The 23237-nt window shown below is 44.1% G+C and overlaps 1 protein-coding gene across 1 annotated transcript in view; it reads right to left on the bottom strand.

The window, feature by feature from the left end:
• Cdkal1 (CDK5 regulatory subunit associated protein 1 like 1) overlaps nucleotides 1–23237 on the bottom strand; it is a 195633-nt gene that overhangs the window by 120599 nt on the left and 51797 nt on the right. The window lies entirely within an intron of this gene.

Genomic DNA, 23237 nt, shown 5'->3' on the forward strand with positions numbered 1-23237 from the left:
GTCCCTCTACGCAGGGACTGAACCAGGCCTTGCACCCAGGGAGCGCTCCCCCAGCCCCTCTGCTTTTTCCATAAGGCATATAAAATACTTCCTTGTTCTTCTTTGAGAAATGACCCCCTGTGACAGTAGGGAAATGGAAGAAAAACAAGCTTAGCCTCTAGTAAGACCAGCAAAGTAACTGAGGTGGCCATAAGGCTCGGATGAGTCTTGAATTTCCTCATCTCCATCCAGCTGCAGCGAATTCAGGGAGCAGGGGACAGTGTAAGCCTTTCTTAGAGGACACCCACATGGCCAGAGTCTAAGAGCACAGGTTAGAAAGTAGGTGAGTCAATTTGTTCACCCAACTGAGATGGTATTCGAAGAAAATGACCAGGCCAACGTGAGAGCGCACAGCTGACTGTAAAGCCCAGCAGCAGGTTTCAGCCTTATGGTTTCTAAACCGACCTCAGTGGAAGGAAGGTGCAACCGTCAGCCCCTCAGGCTCACAGGGCCAGGGACTGGGGTGGAGGCAGAGCAGGCGCCACTTCCCTGGTAGGTCCTTAAGGAGGCGGCAAGGAAGGCGAAGGGGAAATCGGCACTACCTCAGGGTACCTGAGTAGATAACGCAGAAACAGCCACACTTTGTCCTGTCAAGCTCACCTTATTTTCTAAAGAGAACAGTAATTTACAAGAAAAGGTCATTTTTCAGCAACAAGGGCACGGCAGGCACTAGGAGAGAAGGTACTAGTTGTTGCTAAAATGAGCAGCCATTATAAGCAACAGGACGGAAACAGGCTTTCAACAGACTCAAATCCCTGCACAGCAAATGGACCAAGTCAAAGGGCACCAAGAAGCACACACTGCACAATGGCTCATTCACACGTCCTTTGTAGGGCGACTTCTGGGTGCCCAAAGTGGCATGCAAGACCATGAGTCACTATAAATATCAACTCCATATCACTAACCTTCACTCTGTCCTCTAAATGACCACAACAGGAGAGCAAGCTTGAACTCTTATCTGGATTACTGTAGCAATGCTTTCTTTTCTGGACTACCTGAGCCCAATCTGAATCAAGCGTTGGCAAGATATGGCCTATGGGCCAAACACTGCTGGCCTCCCCGGCTCCTTTTTTAAAAAATTTGGCCTTGGGAATGGAACTCAAGGGCACTTAACCACCCAGCTAAATCCCCAACCCTAAAAACAAACAAGAAAAAAAAATGTTTTTTTGTCTTGTTCCCCCCACCCCCATTTTGAGACAGGGTCTCACTCAGTTGCTTAGAGCCTTGGTAAGTTGCTGAGGCCTTGTTTGAATTTGTGATGCTCCTGCCTCAGCCTCCTCAGTTGCTGGGATTACAGGCCACCATGCCCAGCTGGCCTCTAGTTTTATACACTGTCCAATTTGGTTTTACAACTTATGTATAGTTGTACTGGAACACAACCACATTAGTTCCTCATGTAATATCTATGCTTTGGGGCTATACGGGCCAGCAAAGGGGAAAACATTTAGTAGCTGCCTCTTTTCTAGACTTTGCCAATCTCAGCTCCATATCATTCTTTTACAACCCTGCCTGCAAAATCACCTGGGAATTGGGATTTGAAAAATCTTCTGAGGTGAACATAATGTGAAGCCAGGGTCAGAAACGTTGCTTGGACCACCCCTTTACTGAGGCCAGAGTGAGTTTTTCTAGTGCACAGTCATCTAACATCACACTTTTCTTTAGGAACCTTCAAGGATTTCCTATTGTGCAAAGAATCAAGTTTCCAGTTATCATTAAAGCTTGTCCCACTTTCGCCACTGACACCGGAGACAATGCCTTGCTCCTGACAGACCTGTGTCGTCCTGACTCCACATCTCACTAAGCCACTCCTTGGCCAAGAACCTCTCCACCACCTTCTCCACGTGGGTTCCTCCAAGCCGGATCCTCTACCCAAAGCAAACTTTTTAACTATGCATTCCTGCAGTTTCTTAGCTGTTCTCATTGTGTTAACTCCTTGAGGAACGGCCCCTCCTCTGTACCCGTTCACTACAGTGCTTGCATGTGGGAGATGTCAAGGTGGCCACCCCTTCATCCCACATTTCAGAGTCACCTGCAGAGGGCCTTCTACTTTCTCAAGCTCTCAGCCGGGGATACCCTTGCTGACGAGACTAAACTCATGACACAAAAGCACTTTTTAGTAACCTCGGTTTCCCTGTTTCTTTGTCCTCATTCACCCTGCAGACTCCCACGCCCCCATGCATTCTCCCAGTCCCCCGATCCCTGTGTATCTGGGGACTGAGACCACCTGAGCACCACCTGATCACTGCTCTCTGCATTTATATTCAATGTGTTTCTTTCTCTTCCTCCTATTCCCAGCCAGGGTTCTGCCTCATTCTCACGTGCTCCATCTAAAATCCATTCTGAGTTCCACAATGCAATCCATTAACTGGAAATCCCATTCACACATCTCATTCCACACCTGCCGACCACACTGCAGACACTGTACCAGTGAGTACCCCAGACGAGGCTGCGGGACTCAACAGAGGTTAAGAACCTGAGGAATACCATCAATGGAGATCCTTAACCAGGAACCAGACACAGCAAGTACTGAAATGTTTGCCATGTTCCCACAATTCTGAATATTAATATTCTGCTCACAAAGTGGCTACGGCAAAGAAAGACCTTTTCATGGTTCTTAAAAAGGTTACTAAATTAAATGCAAACTTTCACTGTGGATATAATTACTACTTTTAAAACTACAAATGGTTCCTTCAGGTGAGAACTGTAAAATACTCCGAATTTGAAACATGTTGCCATGGGATGTTGCTTTAATTCAATTTATACTGTAGCCATGAATTTATTAGCATGTTTGCACTCTCAAACTTTTTTTTCCAAAAAAGTTCTACATAGGATAAGGGAATGACATCACTTGGTATCTTGTGCTTGGTAGAAAAATATTAGGAGGGACACAAATTTTCAGTTTTTATTGTGGTTTACCTTACCTTAAATAATAAACCAACCAGTAACAGTTTGGAATGTAGTTAGATGACTATCATCTCTCCATGTAGTAGATGCTGGTTTTGTTTTTATAACATACCCAAGCACCTGAGAGTGTAAGAATAAATATTGTGTCCTACGAAGGTCTTCCCTTCCCTGTGCTTACTTTGAAGAAACTGTTTGACAAAGCAAAGAAAGAAAAGTTTAATCTAACTAAATTTTGTTTCCAACAATTTCAGTACTGGTTGAGTCCAAAAATCTGACATCCTTGGATTTCAGATTTCTGATTAGAGATATTCAGCAGTTAAAGTCTATAAAAATATTCCAAACACTGAAAACCTTGAATCCTGGAATCCTGGTGCAAAGCATTTCAGGTGAGGGAAACCCAACCTGTGTTTCCCAGGTACAGCATTACCGAGGCTGGAAGAGGTTTCACTGTTACTTCTAGAGCATAAGACATGGCTCTAGTGTACGGCATGTCTTCCCTGGTGACATTCAGGAGGGTTAATAGAGCTAGTGGTGAAACTCCAAGGTTGGCTCCCTCCTCAGACCCAGCAGGCTGCTCAGGGCCACAAACGTGCCGACTGTGTACTACTCTGCTTTCATTTCTGTCTTTAAGGTTCCATGTGATAAATTTTTTGAAATCAGGGAGGTAGGGGAGGGGATTTTAGCTTTTTTCCATTTGCTTAATAATGGTGTCTGATAGCTGTAAATTAAGTAAAGACTGTTTACAATTAAGCAAAAAGAAAACAAAAAATGAAGTCAAGTTAGAGTTGTACCAAGGACAGAGAGTAACATTTTGCAACTGGGTAAGATCAATGCATGTGGGTTTTACTAATCAGCCTCCTAGAGTTCTGTGCACTTCTAAATTGTTGCTAAAGATAATCTGACTTATGGAGAGATGGTAATGTGTCCTTAGTGAATCCACCATTCAGGGATTGATCTAGGCGTGCAATGCAGGATTGCACAAACCCTATTAACACTCATGCCTGGGACCAGCCTTCCAGAGGCGAATCCACACAGTGCCCAGGGGTAAGAAATGATGAAAAAAGAATAGAGAAAACGAAATTTCTGTGACCCACAGATAAGCTGCTATACAGCTCTAAAAACTGATCAAAACCAATGCAACTCCTTCGTGACCCTGAAAAGCCCCTGGGGTCACCCGCATTTGAGGAGAGCCTGGAAAATTGTTCTGTGCCAGTTATTGCTGCGTCTCTGGATAAGCACGCAACTCGTTTTTATGATGATCCTGTGACTGGGACCTGGAAGGTCAGACGTGACAATGTCGGTTTGATAACTCTCCTACTTTCCACATCTAATTTAGCACCTACTGTAAAAAATCATTTCTATCAGCAATGCAACATCTCTGATATCTCCTCTGCCCCAGCACACCAATAACCAGAGTCTGAAATTCATTTCAGGGGTGGCTGGGCTTTTTGACCTATCTTCTCCTCAAGTACTAAGTCAAAAATAGACTTATTTTTGTTCCATATATTAAACATACATATTTTCTTTTTATCTTTGGCCTTTATGACAAAGGAGTCTTTATTTGATAACCAGCAGACAATTTAATATACAGTCCTATCTTCCCCATTCTCTCGACTTTATGTCAATTCAGAAATCAGTCCATTATATTTTATGTACAGCGAGAGGTTACCACAGAGATGGCTAGTGGGTGGAAATGTCTGAGGCTGGCTTTTCACAAAGTGGTATTTTCAGCCAGAGCAGGAAGAGTGCAGGTGTGTGTGTGTGTGTGTGTGTGTGTGTGGTGGGGGAGGGTAGGGGAATGCAGGGGAGGGGCTAGGAAACAGGAGAGGCCACAGTGGGAATAGAGAGGCTGAGCTCTCCCTGCAGCCTCGAAAAATCCCAGGCATGTACACAGTGCCTGTTAAAGACTGCTTCCTTGGGCGGGGTTGTGGCTCAGTGGTAGAGCACTTGCCTGGCACGTGTGAGGAACTGGGTTCCATCTCAGCATCACATAAAAATAAATAAAGGCATTGTGTCCACCTACAACTAAAACATATATTTTTAAATATATTTATTTTCTAGTTGTAGTTGGACACAATACCTTTATTTTTTACTTTTATGTGGTGCTGATGATTGAACCCAGGGCTTTGTAATGTGCTACGTCAACGCTCTACTGCTGAGCTACAACCGCAACCCAAAAACATATTTAAAAAAAAAAAAATGCTTCCTCGGAGATTAATCCACATTCATCTGAGTAAGAAAAAAGACCCCGGACCATGCAGGTTCCTACACTAAGTGCCAGGCTTGGCCATTTTCAGGAATGAAGAAATAGGCAGAAATGATGCTCCCACAGGCCACCCCAGCACCCCAAGGCTGAAGCACTGCTGCTCTCTCGCAGGCCCTCTCCTCTCTGAGGGAGTCTGCAGATTGTCAGGGGCTCAGCCCAGCCGTGGGCTGCAGCCCCCAGCTCTGCCAGTCTTCCCACCTGGCCCCCTCTCCTTTCCCAACGTCTGCAAGGGAAGAGCTGAGGGAGACACGACCCTGCCACCCACTTCTTGGGTGTCACTTGCTTTCTGCTTTCTGACAGGGACAGGATTCTACGATGGGTACGTGTGGTTTTCCTTAGAGACAAACGGCTTAAAATACACATGTTTAGGATGAAAAAGAGTCTCTTAGCTCATGGCCTACCTGCGATGCTGTAAAGGAAGTGAACTTAAAGTGAGTGCAATCAATGTCAAAGGCTGAACTTCTATTTCTCTTTCACACTTTGTTTTAATTGGTGCATTACAGCTGTATATACGGACTGGATTTGTGGGTACATATTTGTACGTGAACACAATATACAACACGACAGTTTTGATCAATATTATTCCCCAGCGCTTCCTCCTCCCTCAACCTCCCCCTCCCTTGTCCCTTTCCTCTATTGATCTCCCTTTGATCTTCATGCAATATCCACCCCCATCTTCCTTTTCCTGTTTCCTCACTAGATTCTACATGTGAGAGAAATACGGGACCCTCAACCTACTGAGTTTGGCTTATTTTGCTTAATATGATGGTCTCAAGTTCCAACCATTTTCCTTTATGGCTGAATAAAACTCCACTGTGTCTATCTACCACATTTTCTTTATCCTTTCATCCACTGATGGACAGCTAGGCTGGATCCCAGGGTGGCAACTGTGAACCGTGCTGTTGTAACCATGGAAATGCATGTGTCACTGCAGTGAGATGACTTTAATGCTTCAGGGTAAGTACTGAGGAGTGGTGTAGCTGGGTCATATGACAGTCCCATGCCTAGACTTTGACCTCCATACTGACTTCCATAGGGGTTGAACAAATCTACAGTCCCCCCAACAGTGTAAAGTGATCCCATTTCTCCATCCTCCCAGCATTATTATTTATATTCTTGATGACTGCCATTGTGACTGGAGTGAGAAGAAATCTCAGCATTGTTTTGATTTGTATTTCCCATTTTGTTAATGATGTTGACCATTCTCTTATGTATTTGTTGGCCATTTGTATTTCTTCTTTTGAGATGTGTCTATATAACTCATTTTTTCATTTATTAATTGGGCTATTTGCTTTTTAGCTTCAAGTTTTTTGAGCTCTTTATATATTCTAAATATTAATCCTCTGTCAGAAGAGCAGCTAGGTTTTCTCCCTTTCTGTAGGATTTTTATTCACATTCCGAATTGTTTTCTTTGCCGTGCAGAAGCTTTTTAATTTGATGCTACCTCATTTATTAACTCTTAACATTATTTCTCGAATTTTAAGGGTCCTGTTGAAAAGTCATTGCCTGCGCCTAAAAGCAGGAGAGTTAACCCTATATTTTCTCCTAGGAATTGCACAGTTTCTGGTCTAATTCTGAAGTCTGGGATTCAATTTAAGTTGATTTTTGTGCAGGGTGAGAGATAAGGGTCCATCTAATTCTACAAATGGATAGTCTTTTAAACAAACGGTGCTGAAACAACTGGTTATCTTTTCTCAAAGTCTTTGGTGCCTTTGTTGAGGATCAGATGATTATAGATGCATGATATGTTTCTGTGTCTTCTGTACCATACAGTATGTGTCTGTGTGTTTATTTTTATACCAGTACCATGCAGTTTAGTTAGGTATTATGATGGCTCCAGCAATGATTTTTTGGCTTAAGATTGCTTCAGGTATTCTGGGTCTTTTATTCTTCCAAATGAAGTTTAGGATGGTTTTTTCCTTAGGTCTGTGAAAAAATTTAATAGGTATTTTGATGTGGATTGCTTTGAATCCATGTATTGCTTTTGGTAGTATGATCAATTTAACAACATTAACTCTGCCTGTCCATAAACATGGGAAGTCCGTCCATCTTCTGACTTGTTCTTCTTCAATTTCTTTCTTCAGGTTCTATAGTTTTCATCATAGAGGACTTTCACCTCCTTCGTTAGATTTATTCCTAGGGTTTTTTTTTTTTCCTTTGAGGCTATTGTTAATGGAATTGTTTTCCTAATTTCTCAGCAGATTTGGTACTGGCATACAGGAAAGCTATTGATGTTTGTATGTTGATTTTGCAACCTGCTACTTTGCCAAATTTGTTCATTAGCTCTACAGTATTTTGGTGGAGTTTTTGTATCTTACAGGTATAGGATCATACCTTCTGCAAACAGTGATCATTTGACTTCTTCCTTTCCTTATCCCTTTAATTTCCTTCTCTTGCTTAACTGCTCTGGCTACAATTTCTAGGACTACATGAAACAGTAGCAGTGAGAATGAACATACTTGTTTTTTTCCAGATTTTAAAGAAAATGCTTTCAGCTTTCCTCACTTACTATGAGGTTGAGTTTGGTTTTCATACATAGCCTTTACAGTGTTGAGGTAGGTTCCTTGTCCCTGTAGCTTATTCAGTGTTTTTATCATGAATGGGTGCTGCATTTGGTCAAAAACCTTCTCGTCATCTATTGCAATTACCAAGTGATTTTCATCCTTAATTCTGTTAATGTGACAAGTGACATTTACGGATTTGTGTACATTAAGCCATTCTTGCACCTCTGGAGTAAACCAACTCGGTTTACTCCAGAGGTGTACAATCTCTTCATTATGTTGTTGAACAAGACTTGCTAATATTGTACTGAGGATTTCTGCATTATTTCGTTCATCAGGATGTGTCTGTAGTTCTCTTTCCTTGACGAATCCTTACCTGGTTTTGGTGTGAGTATGACACTGGCTTCATAGTATGAAGTTGGAAGTATTGCATCCCTTTCTATATCATTTAATACTTTGAGGAGTATTGGCAAAGTTCCTCTTTAACGGTTTGGTAGAATTCAGCTGAGAATCTATTGGGTCCTGGGGTTTTCATTTTGAAAGACTTTTTATTACTGCTTGTACCTCATTGCTAGTTACTGGTCTGTTAGGTTTTCTATGTCCTCTTGATTCAGTTTTGGCACATCATATCTGTCTGGAAACATGTCCATTTCTTCTAGGTTTCCCAGAAGTTGGGTATATTTTTTCAAAATAGTCCCTAATGATCTGCTGGATTTCTGAGATGTCTTAGTTGATTTCTCCTTTTTCATCTCAAATTTTATTAATTTGGTAGGTGTCCCTTTTTCTTTTGGCTGGTTTGGAAAAAGACTCATCAATCTTTATCTTTTCAAAGAACCAACTTTGTTTCATTGATTTTTTTTTTGGGGGGGGGGAAGTAGGGTGGGGTACTGGGGAATGAACTCAGAGGCACTCGACCACTAAGCAACACTCCCAGCCCTATTTTGTATTTTATTTACAGACAGAGTCTCACCGAGTTGCTGAGGCTGGCTTTGAACCTGCGATCCTCCTATCTCAGCCTCCTGAACCCCTGGGATTACAGGCATGTGCCACTGCATCTGGCATCATTCTTTTTTGTTTTTTGTTTTTTCTTTTTTACTTTTCAACTTCATTGATTTCTGCTCTGATCTTAATTATTTCTCTCCTTTTACAGTTTTTGGAATTTGTCTTTTCACAGGCCTTCAGATGCATTATCAGGTTGTTAATTTGGATCTTTCTGATTTTCCTGCGTAGGCACTCATGAGCTATACACTTTTCTCTTCGCTCTGCCTTCACAGTGTCCCAGAGGTTCTGGAATATTAGGTATATTATACCATATTCTCACTTAAGACTAAGAATTTTTAAATTTCTCCCTTGATTTCATCTATCAACCACTCATCATTCAAAAGAGTATTGTTTAATCTCCCTATGCTCATATAGTATCTGTATGGTTTGTGTTGATTTCTAATATCATTCCATCATGATCTGATAAGATGCAAGGAATTAGATACTATCTTTTGCATTTGCTAGGAGTTGCTTTGTGGAAGGGCCAGATTTTTGTGGCATCTCTGTAGAGCTTTATATTTTTAAAGTGTTCATCACTATATTTTCAGGATAAGATTCACTCATTCACTCAAAGATTTGTGAATTCTGCTCCATCCGTTTTATGGGTAATTTAGTGCCCTTACTTTCATCCAGAGTCTGAATCTATTGGCTTCCTTGATCAGTGAGCGCCACTGCCCACCAGTAACTTCTTCACTGACCTTTTTATTTCTATGAAATGTCGGAGGTTCTTTGTCAATCTATGCATAGTGGCGGGGAGCTGTATGTTCTTTTTACTGCTTTTTCTTATTCAACCCCAGCATCTTCCAAGGTCTTTATCTTCACATGCACCTACATTAGTCCATTTTCCATTACTGTAATGTAATGCCTGAGGCTGGGTAATTTGTAATGACAGTTCTAGGGCATTGTGCTGGTATCAGCTCCTCTCTCGTGAGGCCCTCATGAAGGATGTGACCACAATGGTGTGAACACACACGTGAGAGGGAGAGATCACACTGTGAGACAGAAAACCAAGCACAGAGGGCTTCCACTGGGCTCCGCTCCCCTCCCCCGCCTCCCAGTGAGGGCGAGTGACTCTGGGCCTCCACTGAGCTACAAGACAAAATTGCCATAAGAGCAAAACGTCTTGAAAGTCAATACCATTTTTGGTCATAACATTATTTTGAAATTCTGATATAAATATTTACTGTCTATAACATCAAGGAACAATAGTCAGAAAGAAAGGAGTCTCCATCATCTCACTTAGTAGCTGTGCAAAGGAGCTTCTCTGAGCCTCAGCTGACTGGTCTGCAGAGCACAGGGATGAGGCACCAGGATGTGGTGAAAGGCGACCAGGAGACAAGCAGGGAGAGGCTCAGAGCTCGCTGCTGCTGACACTCGCAACTTTCAAGCTCTTCTCATGGTGCCCTGAAGACACTTTATTATGACAACCAAAATGAAGAATCAGGTCTGACTCCTGGATTCTAAGGTCTCGGATGGAACACGGTCCAGCGCAGTTTACCCTCCTGACTGCCGGCCTGCTCACACTTGATGAGTCTGTCCTTAATTATGAAATGCACATGATCCCAGTGGGCAAGAGTGAGCCAAGAGTCGCATGTTAGGATGCCGGTGTGTCCTGTTGACCTGAACACACGTTTAGCATTAGCTCTAATACTTGGAGCTATACTTTTAAGTCCCTGGGAAGATTATAAATAGAAAGATGTTCACAAACCACAGTTATCACAGAAAAAAATATAAGGTCAAAAAATAAGATATAGCACTGTAAGATTCTTTCATTTTGGAACATACTCCAAAAAGTCTACTCACTTCTCAAGTTGCTATTAAGGTAATAAAAATGAGTTCAAATTGAATATTATAATTTTAATAAATCAAGTTCATATAAAAGGCATAAAAGAATTATGTAGATCCTTGCAATATTTTTGAAACTTGTATAAACCATGTAATCACTGCTAGAAAAAAGTTAGATTGAAATACAATAAAAATGAGTTTTCAAAGCATAGAATTTACATTCTCTATTTAATATAAATCCCCTCTTTCTCAACCCTTATATTCACCACTACATGGCATCTTAGGAAAAAAACTTATAACCACCAATCTTCTTACTCTTTTGGCAATTAGAAATTCATAAGAAGGATAAAAATAAATGCCAAAAGGAAAGCCAAAAAGCAAACATTTATAATAAGCTATGGGTTTTGTTGGTTGGTTTGAGCGACTTTCCACGAGCTCACACAGCACAGATGAAGGCTGCCACACTGCACTCAAGGTCCTCAGAGTGCACTGACTCTACGGTGGACTGCTCAAGACAACTGAAATGCTGATTCCCATGGCCATCCATGAGTCCCCAAACAGGGCCATCACTGATTTCTTCTTGAAAAGGCTTATGATTAACGAAAGAGCCATAGGAAAAAGCTCTCCATATCAAACAAAAATCTGTTTCCCCCCTTATCTTTACCATCCTGAACAAAAACCAACCCAGGAACAAGTGGCTCCATCCTGGGTTAAGTCTACACCCGCTAAGTAAACAGGCTGGCTCTGGTCTGACTGCTGGAAGAAGTCAATTTTCTTGATAATAGAATTCAGTTCATCTATGTCACACCAGAACTGAAGAAAAAGTTGGGCAGGTAGTCAAGAGGTCAGGTCACAGCACAGAGAATCAGGGGAACAGTGAAGAAACACAAAGAAGGTCCGGATTCTGACAGAGCATCCCACTGAGAGGAACCAGGAGCAGGCTCTTAATTACAGTCTCCTGTGGGCATAAAAATGCACAGCAGGTTCCTGGTGGCACTGGACTGGGGCAGGTCCCTGGGGAGCAAGGGATGCCTGGGCCCATGGCCCTAGTCCTGCAGTGTCCACCCTGGGGAGCACTTCCTCCTTAGAAACAGCACTGTCCTCTCATGAGAGTGCCAGGACTCTGCTTCAGTCTGCTCTGGACTAACCACATTTGCTAACCTAACATTTCAGGTGCAAGATGGCGGACAATCAAAGGGGTATATTGAACAGCCAAGGACAGAGCCCAGCCAGCAGGAGCAAGCTTCAGCAAAAATACAGCTAAGGCTAGCACCCTGTGCATGGCTGAGGTTTAACAATAATCTCTGTTATTTTCACATTCTTCAAAGTTCTAGACATTCTCACCTCCATTTCTTTAGTTTTTGAATGTAAGAGCAGATAAAAGGATAAAAGGGAAGCATTTGACTTAAGGGTGCAACAGAAAGAAAGAAAGAAAAAAGAAAGGGAGGGAAAAGATCTACCCAGAGTTTCAGCTTTTCAAATGTTCTCCAACCTGCAGAGTTTTCTGCAGGTGCAACCCCTGACCCACTCAGACACACAGTTAGTAAACTTACCTTGTGGGGCTCAGAACAGCAAAAACACAAAGAAAGATGGAGAGAGTACAAGGAAAGAGCCAATACCGAGACTGCCCAGGGAAAGCAGTTTGGAAAGGGAGAAAACCAAGTGGGAGTCAAAGGGAGTCGACAGAAGGGCAAGTTGGGTGTGCGTGGGGGGTTCTACTTCAAAGGCCTGGTCCAGGAAGCAATCTCAGGACCCTCAGGACCCTCAGGAGCAAGGCTGGGGCAAAGGCTCGGTCTGTGCTTGGGTGTCTCCATCTCAGGAACTGCTCACCAGCCCTGTAAGATGCTCTTCCCTCCCATGTCTGCTCTGAGGGTCTGGGGTACACAAAAAGCCAGTGAAGGGACCTTCTGTTCAGTGACTTAATGTTCCCATAGAACACACAGTGGCATTGCTGACACGCAGCTCGCTAAGTCTAGGGCTCAGAATTATTAAGGCCAAACAGGAATGTTTGTCTAGGGTTTTGGAATGAGTTGCAGAGATCCCTAAAATCCACTTACTACATGATTTCCAACCCTGTCCTTTGCAAAATCTCCTTCGCCCCCTCTCCACTTCATCCTCTACATAGTACTAGGATGAACTTTCTAGAACAAACACATGAGCACAACTACTTGGTGCTCTCTACTACCTCAAGACAGTTTAAAGCTAGTATTGAATCTGGGGCATTTTACCCTGAGTTCAATCCCCAGTACATTTGCGCTCCGTCTCCAACCCTTTTCGTTTTTATTTTTGTACAGGATCTTGCAAAGTTGCTGAGGCTGGCCTTGAACTCGCAACTCTCCTGCCTCAGCCTCCGGGCCATCTTATCTAAGCCTTGCCTGGAGTTCCTGACTCATTGGATAACAGCAACCTTATTTTTGCATGTTGTCCTTCACCTCACCCAAAACATACATCAACCCCAGTAACACACCTTACTGCCCCAGATAAATGAATTTCATGCTCTTTAAATGTTCCGCATTTCCTTGATGCCCAGGTCTCTTGCCCCGCTGCTCACTGTAACGGGCAAGCCTTCTTTCTCTCCCACACGGGTGCCCTCCATTCCTCACGGATGACAGCATCTCAGCCTTTAGAATTAAATTTTATAGCATCTGTTGGTTGAACCTGTACTTGGTTTCTGTTGCGTACCAGGTATTTTATCAAGCGACACAGAAAAATGGCCTCAAAATTTCTAAAAGCCTAGAGATATAAGGACAATGACCGCAGTTCATGATGAGCCGTGGTATAGCTGTGGGCAGAACCTTCTGGGAACACTGAGGAATAGGAAAACAGGGCTGGGGTGACCCGGGAAGACTAAGTGGAGGCCTAAATGAAGAGCACAGATGACCCCACTTCTGTTGGCTGCCCTGTCCCCAGACACGCAGGAGGATGACAAAGGAGTCTGGGCTGAGAAGAGGAATAGGGAACAGGCCGAGCCCTGCACAAGGTCAGAGGATGTGGGTGCAGGAAGTGGCAGGGGGTGGGGAGGCACGGTTAAGACAGAGGGGTGTAGAGGCAGGTGGGGGCTCTTCTGTGTGATCTTTGGCAGGTGAACTCCTTGCTCTGAGCTCAGTCTCCTGGTACGTAAAGTGACCTAACAGTGGCCTTCTTCAGGGCTGCTGTGAGAAGGAGCTTCCATACTACATACAAAGTGCCCTGAGCAATGCCTGACATGCTCATGGCTGAACAAATGCTAACTCTACAAGTTCTGTTCTGTCCCTCTGATTGGGCCTGACAATCACTGTGCCTGCAGGGAAGCACCTTGCTAAGCCCTAGGGTGATCGTGTGTCCAGTGGCACAGCAAACCCTGAGGAATAGAAGGAGCCACAGATCAAGTAGCCCAGTTGTCTCCAAAAGCCAGACAACACTCTCAGATGGAAATACCCCAGAACCGGTCACAAATGTAGCCCTGCTGCAGGGACAGGCTACCACAAATTTAGTGCAAAACAATCAATCTCTTATCTTGCAGCTAGAGGTGAGAAATAGAAAATAAATTGAATGCGATAAAAGCAAGGCTTTTGGGAGGGCTGGGCTTCTGCAGGGTCTGGGGAGAACCCACGGTTGCCTTCCCAGCTTCTCCAGCCTCTTTGCATGCTCGACCTGCAAAATGCACCCATCTGACCTCTGCTTCTCTCTCTTTTTAACTGTGACCCTCTTGTCTTCCTCCTGCAAGGATCCTGGTGACTGCACCGAGCAGCAACTGAGCATGCCCAGACAGTCCACCTTCTCTCCACCTGAGTTAAAATGGAGTGACAATTCCACTGCAGGGGGTACATTCCAAAGGAACAGAATCAGCAAGCCAAAGAGCTATCTGCCCTCCTGCTTTTCACAATAGCCAGGATATGCAAATCTGGGTGTCCAGCTACAGGTAAATGAACAAGGAAAATGTCTCTGTCTGCCTGTCCCTCCCATAGACAAATGCTATTCAGTCACAAAGAGAATAAATCCTGTCACTTGCAGCAACATGGATGGAAATGGGAGACACTATGTTCACTGAAATAAGGAGGGTCAGCAAGTGGGTGGACTTACCACTACAGGGAAACACTGGAAACCTTTCCGGCAGCCCCCCTTGACACCTGGAAAGTTTTTCCAAGTCTTGGACCTCTTAAAGATTTCATTACAATTTATTTTTCATCAAATTTTTCTACCAAGGTAAGTCAGGGATCGATAGCATAGGAACAAAAGAGTTTTTAGACTTCAGTGCCTTTTCTAGTAGGCAGACCCAGAAGCTCAGCCACAACTGTAGAACACTATTGGAAGACTTTTGAAGGAAGACTTCATGGAACAGGGAAGGCATACGTGCACAATTTGACCTTTCATCTCCAAGTCTTACTTGGTTCAAGTGATTTCACTATCAAATATCTTATATACAATTAATCTTGCAAAAGCTAAGAAAAAAATGCAGTTTACCCTGATCGTGACAATGCATTATCTACTTTTTTTTCCTCATAGAACTTAAGAATGTTTGACTCTTTTTTTCAGGATTGGCAAAGAATTTAACCCTTGCCTTACAAACTGCAAATTTAGACCAGCCAGTACTTTACCCCTTTGGTGATTTACATGATTAAGAAAAATACATAACCCAAGTCACCTAGCAGTTCTCTATTATAATACTTTCAAACACTGAAATTAATTTATATTAATGATAGTATTTATGTAAAAGCAGTTATGAGAAAAGGGGAAACTATATTGAAATCTATTTTCTGACACAGGGAAAATATATTTGGAGATTTGTGCTTAGCAGAAATGAAATCTCTCACTGTCACGCTACAGGCAGAAAAGGAAGCTGTCACTTGAACAGGGGTGGTGGGCTCCACCTCCAACAATGACTTAGAACTCACCCTCACTGTTTCTCCTTGGGGCAGGGGAGGAGGGCAGGCAAGGAAACTAGAAGTAAATCAAACAGGACATAATTGTCACCATGCTCCAGCAGTGTTGTAGTTTAGTGGATTCTAGTTTCAAAAACTACCTGACATAGGCGAATAACAACTACTATTTTTTGGTAAATTTAGGAGTAGCAATAAGACTCACTGTACAAGATGTGTCTTGTCTTGACCGCAGATCTCTAAACTTTCCTCTCTAATACTTAGTTCTTTTATTTAAGCTTCTGAATTGTATAGAGATAAACCTCCAGTGCAACAGTTTACTTATAGCATCATTATAGAAACACAGAGGAGTGCTGGGGATTGGAGCATATCCCCCCAAAAGGTTGTTTTGAAGTCCTATATCCTAGTACCTCTGAGTGGGACCTTACTTAGGAATAGGGTTTGGTAATCATTAGCAATTAGGGAAAAGCAAACCAAAACTATACCCTAGATTTCATCTCCCTTCAGTAAGAATGGCAGCCATCAAGAGTACATACAAACAAGAATAAATGCTGGAGACGATGGAGGAAAAGACACACTTTTACCTGTTGGTGGGAATGGAAATGACTATAACGGCTATGAAAATCAGCACGGAAGCTCTCCAAATCCTAGGCCTGGAGCACCTTACAGCCCAGCTGTACCACTCCTGGGTATTTACCCTGAGGAACTGAAGTCATCACACTACAGTGACACACCCACACACCCACTTTTACAGCAGCACAATTCACAACAGCCAAACTAGGGAACCAGCCTAGGAGTCTCTCAACAGATGAGTGGATAAAGAAAATGTGGTTACATATCAGCCATAAAGAAAAAAAATGAAATCATGGCATTTGCAGTAAAGTAGATGGAACTAGAGACCATTATGTTAAATGAAATAAGTCAATCTCAGAAGGTTAAAAACCCCATATTTTCTGTCATATGTAGAAACTAGAAAGAAAAAAGAATGTGCGTGTGGGGTCTCATGAAAAAAATCAAAGGGACATTAACAGAATAGTGGAAAGAAATCACTGACAGGAGAGGGGAAAAGAGAGGGAAAATACTGGGGAATGATATTGGTCAAGTTACTGTCACATGTGTGTATGTCCAAATATGTAACAACAAACCCCACCATTGGTTACAATTATAATGCACCAATAAAAAAATGGAAAAAAATCTACATTAATATTACTTGTGTACTGATATTTTTGCAATTTATTTACCCGTAAACATGCATATTAACACTATAAAATAAAAGGAACTTAAACAAGTCCAAAGATTTAGGGTGTTATGGATAGGATGAGTTAAGGTGAGGAGCAGGTGGGCCCGAGTCCAAAAGGACTGGTGGTCCTAGTAAGAAAGAGTCACATAAGACACAGGACAGCCTGTGACAGTGAGGCAGAGGCTGGTGTCTCAGCCAATGAGCATCAGAGAGAGCCGGCAAACCTCCAGGTGCTGTAAAGAAGTGAGGGGGGGGGCTCCTCAGCAGGGTGTGGGGATTGGGGCCTGCCTTTGTATCTCCAGCCCTGGAGTGAGAGAAAATTTGTTTGACGTCTCCCAACTTCAGTGGCCCTGGGAGAATATCAAATAGGTTTACTGAAGCATCAGCTTCATGGCGAGGTGAACAATCCTAAAAACTGACCAAACCAAAAATTCATTAAAAACATCCTAAGATATTGATCCCTCAGGACAAAATAGTGGAATTAAATGATAAAGTAAAACCGCTTCATAAGAAGGCCCCAGCAACCCGGAACCTACAGCTGCTGCTTCGATTTGAAGTGCAGTCGAAAATAGTAACTTTCCCAGCAAACAACCCCCTAAAAAGATTCTGCTTCAAGAAAAGGACAAGACAATCCGCACATCTAAGAAAGGACTGCTGTCCAAACTGCACAAAGAACTCCTAAAACCGATCAGTAAGGGAACACAGATGTGCAAGGGACATGAACAGACACCTCGTCTAAGAAAAAACACACAGGACAAACCCAGGTACAGGAAGATAACGCGGCATCAGCGGATCCCACATTAGGATACAATGTGCTATGCGGGGTGGAGCTCAGCGCAAGAGAGCAAGCCCTGCTGGATTCCAGGCGCAGAAAACACTGGCCCAAAGTAAGAAGTAAGCTACACACCAGCCCGCACAACTGCAAGGGCTGACACCAGAACACAGAGAGCGAAATGTCCTGGAGGATGTGAAGCAACAGAAGCCCCACTCAGGGCTGCTGGGACACACTAAGGCCAGCCCCCTGGAAGGCCGTGTGGCAGTTCCTCGCAGATCTCAACCATGTGACCAGCAACCACACTCTCCGACACCCCCACTACTGAGCTGAAACGGTGTCACTCAGAAACCTGCGCACAGATGTCTATAGCAGCTTCAGGAGCATCACCAAAGCCTGGAAGTGACCAAGCTGTCCCTCAGGAGGTAATGGATCAACTGGGGCACATCTGGGTTATTCAGCACTGAATGGTTGGTGCTCACATGAAGTGAGCTGCCAAGCCAGGAAAAGCCACGGAGGATCACATCCATTTTACTAAGTGCCAGAAACCAGTCTGAAGAGCCTACACACTGCTTGTTCCCAAACATGGAAGTCAGGAAAAGGTGAAACCAGGCCGACAGTAAAAGGGCCAGTGGCTGTCCAGGGTCAGGGGAGGAGGATGGCCATGCAGAACAGAGGATTTTCAGAGCAAAGGAGTGCCATCATGCAGGTGCCATCGTGGTGGGTGCCCATCAGGACGTGCTTATCGACGCCCACAGAAGGTACCCCACCCAGAGGGAACCCACGTAAGCCCTGGATCCGGGGTGAAAACGGTGTGTTGCCGAGGGGACTGCGCCACGCTGGCAGGGGATGTTGGGCATGTATGGGGCCGGGAAGACTGGGCCAGCCTGTGCCCTTCCGGCTCCATTTCCCTGAACGCCTAAACCCACTTTAGCAATGAAATCTTTAAGATCTGCCACGCCAGGGCTGCGTAAGTCTGAATATGCAAGGGAGCACTATAGGGCTATGTTCAGAAAATGAAAGGCAAGACAGGGAGAGCATTCGAAAGCCGATTCCGGGCAGCGGACCTACTCCTTGTGAGGCAGACTGGCTTGCACCAGAGCAGCGCTCTTGCCAAGAACACTCACAAGATGAATGCTTCTTACGGTACGTATGATTTGAGCCTCAAAAGGCTACAAGGAATGAGGCCTGGAGCAGAAGGGGAATGGGGTGGAAGGGGAAGGAGCGTTCAATAAGTGCAGCCCTTTTCTCTTCTAGAGATTTATCCTGTGGAAGTGGCCTTGTCACTGAGCAGCGGAGCAGCTGAGCAAAAGCTAGGAACTGAGAAAACACTCAGGTCCCATGGGCTCATCCGAAATAGAGGGGGCAGTCTCAGACTAGAACTCCGGGCCTGACCTCCGACAGAGGTAACATAACCCTGCCTCAGAGAGGACACAGTGAGGTCTGGAACCCAAATGGCTTGGTGCTTGTTTTGTGCTATAAATCACAATCATTATTCAATAAAAAATTTACTAGAGAGAGAGAAGACCGATGATCAAGATCAAGAAAAGAAAAAGACAATAGAACAAATCAAACTTAGATGCAGCTACCGGAGACTGCAGAATGCACTTTTGGATAACTGAGTCACAGGTGCAAGATGTAACAGGACATTAAAAAGAATTTCACCAGAACCCTGGAATCCTTGAAAAATAATCCAACTGTAGACCTAGAAGCAAAAAGTAAGGCTGTGCGCGCAGTGGTGCATGCCTGTAATCCCAGCAGCTTGGGAGGCCAAGGCAGGAGGATAGTGAGTTCAAAGCCAGTCTCAGCAAAAGTGAGGCACTAAGCAACTCAGAGAGATCCTGTCTCTAGATAAAATACAAATAAGGTCTGGGGGTGTGGCTTGGTGGTTGAGTGCCCCTGGGTTCAATTACCAGTACCTACCACCCCTCAAAAAAGTAAATTAACTAAAATTAGAAATTCTATATGTGCGTTTGACAGCAGACCAAAGCAAATGAAGAAAGGATTAGTGAATTAGAACAGCACTTCACAAATTTTAATGATGAAATAATTAAATAAATAACTTAATTACTCAATTAATCTTTAATTAAAGATTAGGAGGGATGGGGCTGGGGATGTAGCTCAGTTGGTAGAATGGTTGCCTTGCATGAACAAGGCCCTGGGTTCAATCCCCAGCACCACAAAAAAAAACAAAAGAGAGAGAGAGAGAGCGAGATCACGAGTGAGCAGGTACAGGACAGGACAGGGCGCGAGAGTCTGAGTTTCTAGCAGTTTCCTATAGTTTGGATCTTGAACACACCGAAAGGCCCATGAGTGGAAAGGTTGGTTCCCATCTTGTGATGTTACTGGGAGATGGTGGCAAAAAGAAGTTAGGTCACTGGGAGTGATGCCCTGAAGGGGACCTGGGGACCCAATCACCCCCTTCCTCTCTTGCTTCCTGGCTGTCAGGAGGTGAACGGTCTCCTCTGCCACACAATCCCACCACGGTAACCAGTGCAGCCACAGCCTGAAACCAGAGGAGCCAACTGAGCATGAACAAGAACATCTGAAACCACGAGCCAATATAAACCTCCCATCTTTATAAGTTGATTAGCTCAGGTATTTTGTCACAGTGACAGAGAGCTGCATAACACACAGCCTCCTGGGTGGTAACTGGTGCTGCTCCTCAGGGACCAAGATGCTGTTGTATTGATTCTGAATATGAAGTAACTAGCAGGGAACAAGAAAATACCCAGACAGAAATACAGAGAACAAGTATGGAGAGTATGGGAGAAGACACACCAGACATTGAGGGACATAATGAAAATATCAACATATACCATTAAAATCCCAGAGGGAGACATGGGAGAAAATGAAGCAGGAAAAAAACCTCTGAGGAGGATGGTCGAGGTTTCCAGACCTCATGAGAGAGCCCAAGGAAAGTCCTCCCAAGTGAGATGCGCTCAAGCAGCAGGCCACGCAGGGAGGGGCCATCTCAGTGAGACCTGTGGGGGCAGCTTCTATCCCACAGAAACCCAGGGAGACCCACAGAGTTCTTGAGAAATTACTTCAGAACACACACACACAAGATTATAAAAGTGCAAACACAGATTAAAAGGGGGCAGAGGCTGGGACAGGGCTGTGATGAGTGTGTGCCCAGAGTGGGTGAGCCCTGGGTTCCAGGCCCGGCCCTGCAAAGCCCACACAGGACAGAGCCCAAAAGGAAGAGAGGCTGCTGGACTCCTGATATTTATGGCAGGTCAGGCTGAGAAATCAACCCACTGCAAACACGCGCTTCCCTTCATAAAACCGAAAAGTCATCTCAAGAGGGCAGGCCAAGAAGTCGGAGGGCAGACCGATGTCAAATTCACAGTCCCACGTGGGGTCATGTGGGGACGGACCTAGGGGCGAAGGGGATGAGGGAATTTGGGGGGCCAACTTAGAATCCAGCTTACCCCAACAGGCAACTCTACAAATATTGAAGGAAGAAATAAACCAGTTCTGTGCAGAGTCTTCTAGAAAAATGTAGAAGAGAAAATATTTCCCAAGTCGTTTGATGAGGCCAATGTTACTCTGATGTCAACATCAAGAAGAGATTCCAAGGAAACCACAGATCAATACCTTCCATGGACAACAGTGCAAAGTCTTCATAAAATATCTCCAAACTCTCAGAAAACTAGGAGGAGAAAGGAACTTCTCTAACCCCAAACCTGCCACAGCTGACTTTTACTCAGTGCTGGAATGCCCTGCCCTCAGGTTTGAACAAGATGAAGGTGGTCAGTTCTATCTGTGAGCATGCTGGCCATTTTGGCCAACCCAGTGAAAACACGGAATAAAAAATTCTGAGGATTGGAAAGGCTAAAATGACACTATAACCATCTAATGACATAACAGCATACATAGAATCTAAAAATACAGAAAGCCAATTAGAATTAACAACACAAATAAAAGGTAAATACATTTAAATCATCCAATTCTAAATGACAAAAATGAAAATAATATCAAAGAGAACGACTTTCAGTGATCTATGAGACTCGTATGCAGATGACTCTGAAACATGACTGACACAAGCTGGAGAAGATCAAGATCCCTGAAGAGAGATTTTCATTCAGAATCAGAAAGCTTTATATGCCATGTTAAGTGCTCTCAGAATGCTCAACAGGATCATCATCATCCTAAATTAAAGTCCACAGAATTTCCAGTAAAATTTGACAAATTTAGAAAAGCAGAGGAACAGAAATAAGTACAATAATTTTCAAGAAGAGTTGAGGGACTGGGGATGTAGCTCAGTTGGTAGAGTGCTTGCCTCGCATGCCCAAGGCCCCGGGTTCAATCCCCAGCACCACGCACACACACTCTCAAACTCACACTCACACATAGACACAGACACTCACACTGGAACTGTACTAGCTGTCAGAGGGTCCTGTCGTGCTGTGAATGCATTTCTCTCCTCTTCCATCCCCAGAGCAAGCCACTTTCCATCATCCTAACTCTGTAAATTGGTTTGAACTGTTTTTAAACTTGATGTGAATGGAAGAATTTATCAGTGTTTGAATTTGACTTTTTTTCTAAATATTAAGTTGGTGAATCTAGCCTGTTTTTAAATGTAGCTGTAACTTAACCATTCTCATGGGCAAATAGTGTTCCATTGCATACAGCATGAATTATCCGTCTTATTAAAATGGAAGTAGGTATTTTCAGCATGTAAATAATAGTGTCACTGATACAGCTGGCAACATTCTTGCTTTTACCCACTGGTTTGAGAAGGGTTTTTTTGTGTTTACCAAGGAGTGTGATTGCTGAGTCATGGGAAATGTAATGGATTGACTTTACTAGATTTTGTCAAACAGAGTTCCCAAGTAGTTGAGTGACTTTACAGTCCCCATGGCAAGGCATAGAAATTCGGCAGCGCTTGGCAGCCCTGTTTCGGTGTCCACACGTGGCGGCATCCCCTCGGCTTTACATTCCCCTGTGGCTGTGGTATGGGGCACAGGTTACTAGCTACTTGCGTACCTTCCCCTGAGGTGCAGTTTGGGTGTTTTGCCTGCTCACCTGCGTGCCTAGCAGTTGGATTTGTCCCCACCCAGTTCACAGGAGTTGTATGTGACATGGGTGCTGCTCCCCACAGGCGGAGGCCACTCTAGATTCCCCCACCCTGCGGCCTGTGTCCACGCCCTCCTCCTGGTGCTCTGAGAGCCACAGTCTTCATTTGAGCCTGGTGCAGGTTCCTGTCTTGTTAGAGTCCTGCCGTCCGCGTTCTGTTTAAGAAACGGTGTCCTTCTCCACGGCGTCATAAGAGACCCTCCTTTGGACTGTTCTAGAAAGCTTCCACCCTTGGACCTGTCGCCTCCCTGGAGCTTACTCCTCTTGTGGCAGGAGGTGCACTAGGAGGAGGTTCAGGGTTTGGTTGTGGTGCTTTCCCGAGAGGACTTCCACTTGAGCCAGTGCCATGTATTGAAAAATTTCATTCTTTCCTCGCTTCTCTGCTTGGTCACCTTTATAGTAAATTGAGTGTCTGTGTAGGTCAGGGTCTGTCTTGGAACGTCAGTCTCTCTGTTAATCTTTTCATCAGCACACAAAGTGGGTTACCATGACTTCATCATAAGTCTTGGTAGTGCAACGTAAATGTTGCAACTTTTGTGTGTGTCTGTATATGTGTGTGTGTGGTGTGTGTGTGTATGTGTGTGTTGTATGTGTGTGTGTATGTGTGTGTGGTATGTGTGTGTGTCTGTGTGTGTGTGTGGTGTGTGTGTATGTGTGTGTGTGGTGTGTATGTGTATGTGTATGTGTGTGTGTGGTGTGTATGTCTGTGTGTCTGTGTGTGTGGTGTGTGTGTGTATGTGTGTGTGTC

The sequence above is a fragment of the Marmota monax genome, unplaced genomic scaffold, assembly GCF_021218885.2.
Source record: "Marmota monax isolate L192 unplaced genomic scaffold, Marmota_monax_Labrador192_F-V1.1 WCK01_AAM20220418_F8-fsc00141, whole genome shotgun sequence".
In the NCBI taxonomy this organism is placed as follows: Eukaryota; Metazoa; Chordata; class Mammalia; order Rodentia; family Sciuridae; genus Marmota; species Marmota monax.